Below are 11030 nucleotides of genomic sequence, written 5' to 3'. Positions count from 1 at the left end.
ATCTTGTACCTTTATAAAATCCTTGATGAATGCATTTAGCTTCGGCTTTATTATTGCATCTAAAGAACAAGCTGATATTTTTGCTTTCTTTTGGTCATGAAATGTCTCTTTAAGAAATTTCATTAGGATCCCGTTCTTGTACCTTTGCTAATTTTATTGACAAAAAAGGGGAGAATTAATATGTAGTTCACACTACAAATACATATGGTTTTCGGATCATTATGTAAGGGGGAGTGATTTCCATGTGAGACGGAGTCTTGACTAAGGGGGAGTGTTACATATCACCATAGTATTGTTGTTGAAGTTGTGATACAATTGAACTTTGACGATGTATAATGATACTATGACACTGTATAACAATGATTGAGAAATATTGTTTTCTTGTTGTTTTAGCTACATATTTTCAACAACGATGATGCTAAACTTACAACCTTTGGGATCATTGGAGTACTTGGAAATGACGAAGATTTCGAGTAATGTTGAAGATTAGGCATGTGGAATAGGAGCTACAAAAGTTATATTTATTTTTTGTATTCCATATGTATTAATAGTTTTGCCACTAAAATTTACAAAGCGGGAGATTTTTAGAGCATTGCTCGGTCGAACTCGCATGCGTTGCTATCTCAAGAATGTTTGTCAATGTTAGTGATCAAAACTATAAGTCTTGATTTCTAGCCGACATAGCTAAAGGTCTCAGATTAGGATAGAAAGTGTAGTTGAGTTCAAGACTCCATGGCAATCATCATACAAGACGAAGGACTACTCAAGGAACTGGTGGATCTTCATCGACTAAAAGGTATGTGGAGACTTGAACTTTTCTGTCACTCAAAAGTCTATTTACTCTATCTCCTACTCTTGAGACAAAAGTCGTTTTGATAAATAGACTTTCATCATACACATTTGCTATTTCGAGCCGAGTTTATCTCGCCTATCTATTTCTCGAAATATGTGTTGGTAAGCTTTCGCTTTATCCGAATTCATATTTACCAAGTAACGAAAGTCATGTTATGTTTCAATCACTTTGAAAATTACTCTGACGAAAAATGGTCTGTGAATAACGGCTATATCTGTCCTCTGAGAATGTTTCAATGATTGAAATGAGAGTTTATATTATATAACCATTGGTAGGATATAAGCATTATTGTGGAAACACATATATGTATAAGTTCTTATTATTTGAACCAAAGTTTGCGAACTTTGTTGATTAAGAGAAATGGAAGTGGCGTGAGCCAATTCCGCGAACTCAGTCCGCGAACTTGCAGAACTAAGGAATGCTTTTGCAAACCGTGGCTATAAAGTTCATGAACCGATTCGAGTGAATCAAACCGATTTTGCTTCAATTGTGTCATGTGTAGTTACATAAGATTTCCTTGCAATTGAACAACTCTCTAACTAGTTCATTTGAGTCATTTGAACTAGTTATGGTGAAGAAGAATAAGGTTGATATGAGAGTAGTCATATGGCTAACCATTTGATTGCCTTGTTGAACTAACAAATGTTACTGTTTGGGTACGGTTCATAAACCCAAAATTGGACATTGCATTTGTGTGTAACAAGCTGAGTTTTCGATCTAACGGTTGAGAAATATTAACTTAAATCTAATCAGGTTTTCATCTAACTGTGAATATTGAATGCTTTGTAACTAAGCTAACATTGATTGCAAACCCTGATTTGAAAGTGTATATAAGGGAGAACTTTAGAAACTGGGAAACCTAATCCCCACACATTCTTTGTGATACTAGTTGTGCTAAGCTAGAGTCGATTCTCCTTTAACCTTTGGTTTCTTCTTCTAAACCAGGTTAACGACTTAAAGACTTCATTGGGATTGTGAAGGCAGACCGATACTACTTCTTGTAGTTATGTGATCTGATCTTGCATCTTCTGTCGTTACGAGTACAATTGAAATAATTGGCTCGAGATTTTATATCTCCGATAGGCAAGATAGAAAAGTAATCACAAACAAACTTCGTCTCATCGTTTGTGATTCAACAATATCTTTTTTCGATGCATCGATTATGATTATTGTGAGGTGATTAATAATACTAAGCTGTTCTTCGGGAATATATGTCTGGTATTATTGATTAGTTCATGTTCACCTTGATTTATCAAAAGACGGAACAAAACTCATAGGTATATTCGTGGGAGACGGATTTATCTATTATCGTTTATGTGTGATACAGATTTTTTTTATTAAAGTCTTTGACTTTGTGTCGTAGCAACTCTTAGTTGTGGGTGAGATCATCTAAGGGAATCAAGTGCGCAATATCCTGCTGGGATCAGAGGCGTAGGAGCATAATTGTACCTTGGATCAGTGTGAGATTGATTGGGGTTCAACTACAGTCCAGAGAGAAGTTAGTTTGGAGTAGGCTAGTGTCTGTAGCGGCTTAATACAGTGTGTGTTCAATCTGGACTAGGTCCCAGGGTTTTTCTGCATTTGCGGTTTCCTCGTTAACAAAATTCTAGTGTCTGTGTTATTTGTTTTCTGCATTATATTTGTTTATATAATTGAAATAATACAGGTTGTGCGTTGTTCAATCAATTGGAATATACGACCTTTTGGTTGTTGATTTAAATTGATTGACACTTGGATATTGGTCTTTGGTACCATCCAAGTTATCTCTCTTTGACAAAGAGTCGCAGATTTCTATTTGCTCGAGTAAAGATCAAATCGAGAGATTGAGATATAAACTCTTTGATATACTTTTCATTGATTGAGTCTAATTGTCTTGTTGATTCTCATAAAAGTATATTGGAGTTTGTCCATACATATTGCTAAGTGAAATATTGGGTGTGGTTGTTAGACCCCCGCTTTTTCACTAGATAACCAAACAAGATGATTAACTTAGTTGAAAATGCTCGACATAAAGTACCTTACGAAACAACAACATAGCTAATCAAAAATAATCAACTTGATTGTTTAATGCTCAACATAGGACACTTTACGGAGCCTCACAGTAATACATAAAATATGGATCAGGGAAGATCAATTACTGCGGAATACAGAAGGATTCATTCTATTTTCTATCACTATTTGCACAATGACATACAATAGACATAATCCTTGCAAATAAAAGATTTTAACCTATCTTCCATCAATAATTGACAATATAGGCTTAACTTTTGTATTTGTCAATAGTCCATTCATTTCTTTATCAATACATGCATATCGACATACGAAAGACTTTACTTTTGACAAGATATGGGACGGTCAAGTCACGGATGTAAACACACAAATCCCATAATAATATTGCAATATATAAAACCATAAATATTAATACTGCAAAAAAATCATCTTCCAAACAAATTTAGAATTTAAACCAATAAATCTAAAAACATGAAGATGAAAATGTTGGACATAGCTATGTGTAATCACAATAATGGCTATTCCAAACTCTAGTTATTCTTCTAATAAAAACAAGAAAATAGAAGATTTACTAGGCAAGGAAACTCCTATCGAGAACATGATCTGAAAAAAACACCACAACCGGTAAGCAACCAGAGATTGAACATGGACGAGCTCATCAGATGCTTTCTTCAGTTCGTTTTTCAAAAACTCAAGATTCCTTGTTGCAATTCCGAGTTGTTCACGTACGACTTCAAAATCTTGAAGAAGATTTCCTACCAGTTGTGATGAAATTTGAACTGGTAGTTTGTTTTCATGATCAATGGCATGAATGCATGTTATGAAAACAAGATTCTCATGAAACTCGATAGTCTTCCCTTCTTTAACTTCATTATCTTCGTTTCCTCCATTCAGTGTGCATACCAAATTGGTAAAACCCTTTGACCTTCCAGAACAGTGTAACACGGGATGACACCCAAGTATATAAATACGTTCCATGGAAAACCCTAGGAAACATGTACACGTTCGTATGGGCCAGGAGTTCGTGCACTGGTGGTCACGGCCTTAGGATGTGACCAAAAGAAGAATGGAGTTTGAAAGTCATGACAAATAGTTGAGAACCAACTATTTAGAGGAAGTACACGCAAACAAGAAAAAATTCTCAAGGACAAAATATCATGATTATCTACAAGAGAGAAACTGGAGCGAAGCTCAACAGAATTTAAAGATCAAAAAAAAATACAACCTCTGAAAAAGCGGGGGTCTAAAAACACCACCCAATATTTCTATTAGCAATTTATATGGACAAACTCGAATATACTTTTAAGAGAATCAACAAGACTCAATCAATTAAAAGTATATCAACGAGTTTATCTCTCTCTCTAGATTTGATTTCCTCAAACAGAAACTGCGAGTACTAATCAAATACAAGGAACAACTTGGATGGTACCAAAGACCAATATCCAAGTGTCAATCAATATCAATCAACAACCGTTAGGTCGAATTCTCCAATTGATTGATCTAACACACAACCTGTATTATTTGAATTATAAAGATAAAACAATATGATGCGGAAATTGAAATAACACAGACACCACAAATTTTGTTAACGAGGAAACCGAAAATGAAGAAAAACCCCGGGACCTAGTCCAGATTGAACACACACTGTATTAAGCCGCTACAGACACTAGCGTACTCCAAGCTAACTTCAGACTAAACTGTAGTTGAACCCCAATCAGTCTCCCACTGATCCAAGGTACAGTTGTACTCCCTACGCCTCTGATCCCAGCAGGATACTGCGCACTTGATTCCCTTAGATGATCTCACCCACAACTAAGAGTTTCTATGACCCAAAATCGCAGGCTTTGACAATAAAATTTTTTGTCTCACACAGACAAGTCTATCAAAGGATCAATCTGTCTCCCACAGAAAAACCCTGAAGTTTTTTTGTTCCGTCTTTTGATAATAATCAAGGTGAATAGGAACCAATCGATAATTCGGAATTATATTCCCGAAGAACATTCTAGATTAATTAATACCTCACAACAATCTTAATTGTATGGTAGCGAAACAAGATGTTGTGAAATCACAAACAATGAGACGAAGATGTTTGTGATTACTTTTTATATCTTACCTATCGGAGATATCAAATCTCAAGCGAATCAATCTGATTGTACTCGTACGATAGAAGATGCAAGATCAGGTCATACAACTACGACAAAAGTAGTACGGTCTGGTTTCACAATCCCAATGAAGTCTTTAAGTCGTTAACCTGGTTTTAGAAGAAGAAAACCAAAGGTTAAAGGAGAATCGACTCTAATACGCAAACTAGTATTACACGTAAGGTGTGGGGATTAGTTTTGCACAATACTAGATGTCTCATTTGTATAGTCTTTCAAATCAGGGTTTTGCCTTGGTAACAAAGCAATCAATATTCACCGTTATATGAAAACCTGATTTAGATTCAATCTAATATTTCTCAACCGTTAGATCGAAAACTTAGCTTGTTATTCACAAATGAACTGCCCGTTTCTAGGTTTGTTAACCGTACCCAAACGTGTACATTGTTGGTTCAACAATAGTTAACCAAAAGGTTATCCATATGAGCATTCCATATTTACCATGTTCTTCTTCACCATAACTAGTACAAGTGACTCAAATGAACTAGTTAGAGAGTTGTTCAATTGCAAGGGAATCTTATGTAACTACACAAGACACAATTGAAGCAAAGATGATTTGATTCACTTGAATCGGTTCATGAACTTTTATATCCACGGTTTGCAAAATGCATTCCTTAGTCTTTTTAAAGTTTAAGTTCATAAATCATCTTCAGATATACAACCTTCTTAAGTTCGCACACTAGGTTCGCTGACTTAAGCAACCGCACAGAGTTTACAAACTCCAGCAGAAATTCTCGGGATGAGAACTTCGCCGGTTCACGGACTGGGTTCGTGGACTTAGATCACACAAGTAGTTTGTCAACTCCAGCAGAAATTCTCGGGTTTGAGAACTTTGGCAGTTCGCGGACTGAGTTCGCGGACTTGGCAACAAGCCATTCTTCCGGTATCTCTTGATCAACAAAGTTCGCAAACTTTGGTTCAAGGAATAGGAGTTATACATAAATGTGTTTCCATAACAATGCTTATGTACATCACTGGTTATGTAATCTAAACTCTCATTCCAATCATTGAAACATTCTAAGAGGACGTTATATAGTTGTTACACCATTTCTCGTCAAAGCAATTTTCAAGATGATTGAAACATATCATGACTTTCGTCACTAGGTAAAGATAAACTTAGTCGAAGCGAAAAGCTTACCAACACATATTTCGAGTTATAGATAGGCGAGGTATACTCGGCTCGAAATACCAAATGTGTATAATCTAAGTCTATATATATAGCATACGACTTTTTTTCTCAAGAAGTAGGAGATAGAGTAGATAGACTTTTGAGTGACAGATAAGTTCATGTCTTCACATACCTTTTTATCGAGAAGTTCCACCAGTTCCTTGAGTAGTTCTTCTACTTGTATGATGAATCGCCATGAAGTCCTTGAGCTCAACTACACTTTCTATCCTAGTCCGATACTTAGCTATAATAGACTAGAAATCAAGACTTATAGTTTTGATCACTAACATTGACAAACATGCTTGAGATAGCAACGCATGCGAGTTCGACCGAGCAATGCTCTAACAATACCCCCCCTTTGCCAATTTTAGTGACAAAGATATCAATACATATGGAACATAAAAAAGATAAAGAAACCTAAGTAGCTCCTATTCCACATGTCTAATCTTCAACATTCTTCGAAATATTCGTCACTTCCAAGTACTCCAATGATCCCAAAGGTTGTAAGTTTAGAATCACCGTTGTTGAAGATACGTAGCTATAACAATGAGAAATCATCGGTCTAGATCATTGTTATACAGTGTCTTACACTAGTACAAACCTTCACATAGGCCACATTTTTTGGTTTACAGCCTAGCCACGTTTTGGGTTATTTGCGTGGCTACTGGTCATCAACATAACTATAGCCACGTTTTGTGTTACCTTGTAGCCATAGTGCACCATTTGGTCATGGGTGTAATCATAAACCCATCAACTGTAGCCATAGGGAATTGTTTAGCCATACTTTTCAGTCTATCCCATCACATGTAGCCATAGATGCGAATATGGACACATTTAGAAATTATGTATGTGTCAAATGTGTAGGATGGAAATAGACACAATTATCAACCCGTGACGAAAAGATATTTATTTAACCACTTTTTGTTTATGTGTCCATAGTACATGGTTTTTTAAACATTTACATTTTAGAAATGGACACATTTTAAAAAAACATGACAAAAGATTAACATATTGCTACACCAGTTCTTTTTCTGGGAGGATTATTATATGACCACAATGATTTTATCTATGTGACCATAGCCTTCAGTTCATTTGGAAACTTGACAGCCACAATAAAATGTTTACCACCTGGTTGGGGAGAACCTCAATAAAATGTTTGCATGACCTCTGCATTCACTAAATTACGTAATTAACAAGCTTAAATTTTATGAAAAAATTAAGAAGAAAAAGACAAGCTTATTACAGCACAATGAACCACTTTGGAACACATACAATTAAATTTAAAAAATCTCTTAATACAACATTTCATTATTCCAGATGCAGATTTATACAACTGCAGTACCTGCCAGAGGGTGTCACTTTGGCTTGCGTATAAGTAAACCACGGAAGTCAGTTCGGAAGTAATCATTTCGGGATTCTTTACCCAAGTCTTGCCGATCTACAGCCGGCAAGAAATTATCATTCCGAGAAAAAATTATTGTACTGAATTCCTCATCGTTGCCATCATCATATGCATCTCTGTAATTTTTGGGAGGTACCACAAAAACAATAGACTTTTTCTTATCTTTCTGGTCTTTGTGTCCCAACATAGTAAGCTCAAAAATGTTGTAGCCTAGAATATCTCTTTTGACCCCACGGTTATTATCAACCCAATTGCACTTGAATAGATGAATTTTTCGTTCGCAGTAATCTAACTCCCATATCTCTTGCAAGACACCATAATAAGACGCTTTACCATATGTTACGCCATCATCTCTAGATATGTGCATGTCATTTTCCGCAACGCTAACCCCACTATTCTGGTGAATTTTACCATCACGAGATGTTTTGTGGAATAGATATCCATTGATGCGATATACAGTGTATTTTGTTACCTCGTAGTGTGGGCCGTGTGATATCCATCTTAAGTTCTCTGAGATATTTTCTCCATCGACTTCCAACTCTTTCTCAACCTGAAAGGAGAGAATACAAAAATTCAACTTGCTTGCGACTCTTAGAGAAGCCTTCCCTGCATACTTTGTCGGTAATGGTTTTCGTCGAGACCATTTTGTGAGTGTCAACTAGTGCAGTTTTTGTGAGCTCCAAGCCCCCCTCCCTTTTATTTTGTTGCTCATAGAGAATATCATTGGCCTACCCTCCTGCGAACACAATCGACCAATTAAAGAAGTTAATACCAGACAATGTCTGAAGAAAAGCTTCTGAATTGGCCCATCTCTTTCTTGATTCTTATGTTACCGGATTTTATGTGTTATCAAACATACTGTTATCGATACAACAGTTTTAACTTAAAACTCTTATGTTTTTTAACAAGGAAGTTCTCATTCAAAATATTAGAAGAGACTGCGTAACATTTTTACTAGTCAGTCGAGAGCCAATAAACTAAAAACAAGTGGCAAACAGATGTAGATCAAAGTAAAAAAAGAACCTCGTAGAAGTGGCAAACTGATGTAGATCAAAGTAAAGCAAGAACCTCGTAGGAGAGGCAAAAATAAGGGTTGACATACGACCTTATGAAGTCACTGGGGACTCTCCGCACATGACTCCATCGCAAGAGCCAATTAACAAATCATAAACTACTCTTGAAACCTTGCTATTTGATTAGTCATCATATTCAGGCTTATATACCACACTACTGTCCGTGTATTCTGACCAAGAATCCACGCTATGTAAATATCGATGTTAATCACTTACAAATGTCAGGTGAATTGAGAAAATAGGAAGGGCAGCATTGTATAACATGCGATGGCGGCCAAATGTAAGAGCCAAACATGATAATTGGTTAAGTACATTTCCATGTACGGACCTTATAATGGACATATCGGTCACACAATCCTTCAACACAAAGAAGGAAATCAAAACACAAACAAAATTTGGAGTACTGACATGTAATCAAAAATGTGCGAAAGATACAATTAAGACTTGGTATCACTAATACTAAATAAAGGGGATTTTTCAGAAGCATGAGTTGGTTGGTTATCAGATCAATTGGTCCGCCATCTAATCTATAGTCTATACAAATGTTTCTGGTGGCTTATAAATTCTATGAAGAGCTTATCATACAATCACATAATTCTCTGTGCGTGCCACAACAAAATACAGTTAGCGTAACTTGTACCTGCAGAATGGACATGTGACCAATATTCTTTCACCAGTTGACTAAACAACGATCCGTCCTTCTCCATCAACTTGATTGGTTCATCGTACTCCATTATTTTACCTGTAGGATAATAAATAACACTTAAACTCTCCATTTTTAAGCACTATGAAATTCATTTTTCAGGGTCTGATTTTAGTCTTAGGATAAAATGGAACAATATTTAGTCTAACCCATTCATCTGCAAGTCATTGATTACCAGATACATCTGAACTATTCCACATTTTCCACAGACTACCAGATCGACCTCCATTCAACCTTTAGGTTACTGTCAAACCTAAGACAACGAGATCTATAAAAATCCCAAAGGAACACCCCCAAAGAAGCTTTGTAACAAAAATACTATAACCCCAAATACCCAATCCACATATCAATCTGATTATTAGTTATTAAGCCAGTAAATTTCTCGTATAGTCCACAATTCACGAATTCTGCACATTGAATCTGTAAATTTTCTGGTGGAAAACCAAAAGTTAGGTTCAAATTATGAACAAACAACTCTAGATATTGGGAGGCAGTAGGACCTCTCTTAGCAAGATAGGTTCCAAATCTCTTTAAGGTGAGTAGAATCATGGACATTCATAGATTTATAAATTTCAAAATTTATCAGAAGATGATTTCAAAATATACCAACTAAATAAATAGTACAAAATGCAAACTGTGTATATTTTTTTCTCTCAATTCCTAGACAAAGGTTCAACCACATACTAATTCTGAATGCAATCATCTACTCAACTATAAACAAAAATGCAAAAAATTGTAGAAAATTAACATCAATCCCATTAAACTATTAATCAAAAAAGAGTTTGATAAGTGAGTTAAAAGAGACTGTTCCAAGAAATAGGAAATGTAGCTGAGACAAATTAATATCGAGCTTTCAATAATTTCACTTTTGAACTGGATTGGAGATCAGATATCTCTACTTACACGCAGATTTCTTAGTTCAAACCAGAGCCCCATCTTTTTCACCACGATAACTACTGTTGAGAAAGCAATCCATCACATTCACAAGTGAGACATTATCTAAACAGTTAAGAGGTATCAAAATGATGACAAAGATTAGCTCAAACGAGAGGGGAAAAGAAAGACAATAAGAAAATTACCACAAACTGGTGATTATTTCAGACTTCCAGTTGCTGATGGATACCCAAACGTCCAAATCCTTCAAACGAACAAAAACTCACGCCTGCACCAAAATAAAAACCCAATTAGCAAATCAATTTATTTTCTTTCGATGAATACAAGACTCAAATAGTAAGGAATCATACGAAATTAGAAAAACAAAGATGTAATCCCCACCAAAGCTTCAAAAGATTGAATCTATATAAAACGTATTTCAAGTAAATAGATGAACATATCAAGCTTACTTACCAGATTAATAGATTTGTGCAGTTACAATCCGATGAACTCTAATTTCCTTAATTAGATCGAAAAATTGTAATTTGTAAATGATTTGACTATGAACCGTTTTACGGGTTATACAAATTACTGCATACTGATTACTGATCTGAGGTTAAAGATTTGACTGGGAAATCAAAATTCAGTCACCAACATGCCCTAAAGCTTTGATGTGCATTCTATGTTTATGAGGGGAATCCTTTTGTGGGTTTTTAATGGGAAGAAACTCGTTGTTGTTGATGATGATTTCTTTTTCTCGAACAAAAATCATTCAAACGAAGATTCGAA

General features: G+C 35.5%; 1 long non-coding RNA gene across 1 annotated transcript; it reads right to left on the bottom strand.

Annotated features, from left to right (window-relative positions):
- Window positions 1-8278: 8278 nt before the first annotated feature.
- LOC113317778 lies at window positions 8279-10828 on the bottom strand. Its single transcript, XR_003344005.1, has 5 exons — window positions 10716-10828; window positions 10448-10530; window positions 10272-10324; window positions 9306-9407; window positions 8279-8328 (listed from the first exon to the last, which is right to left on the bottom strand). It is a non-coding gene; the product is annotated as an uncharacterized LOC113317778 (long non-coding RNA).
- Window positions 10829-11030: the final 202 nt, after the last annotated feature.

This window comes from Papaver somniferum, chromosome 10, assembly GCF_003573695.1.
Source record: "Papaver somniferum cultivar HN1 chromosome 10, ASM357369v1, whole genome shotgun sequence".
Taxonomy (NCBI): Eukaryota; Viridiplantae; Streptophyta; class Magnoliopsida; order Ranunculales; family Papaveraceae; genus Papaver; species Papaver somniferum.
This window is presented reverse-complemented; position numbering and strand designations above follow the sequence as displayed.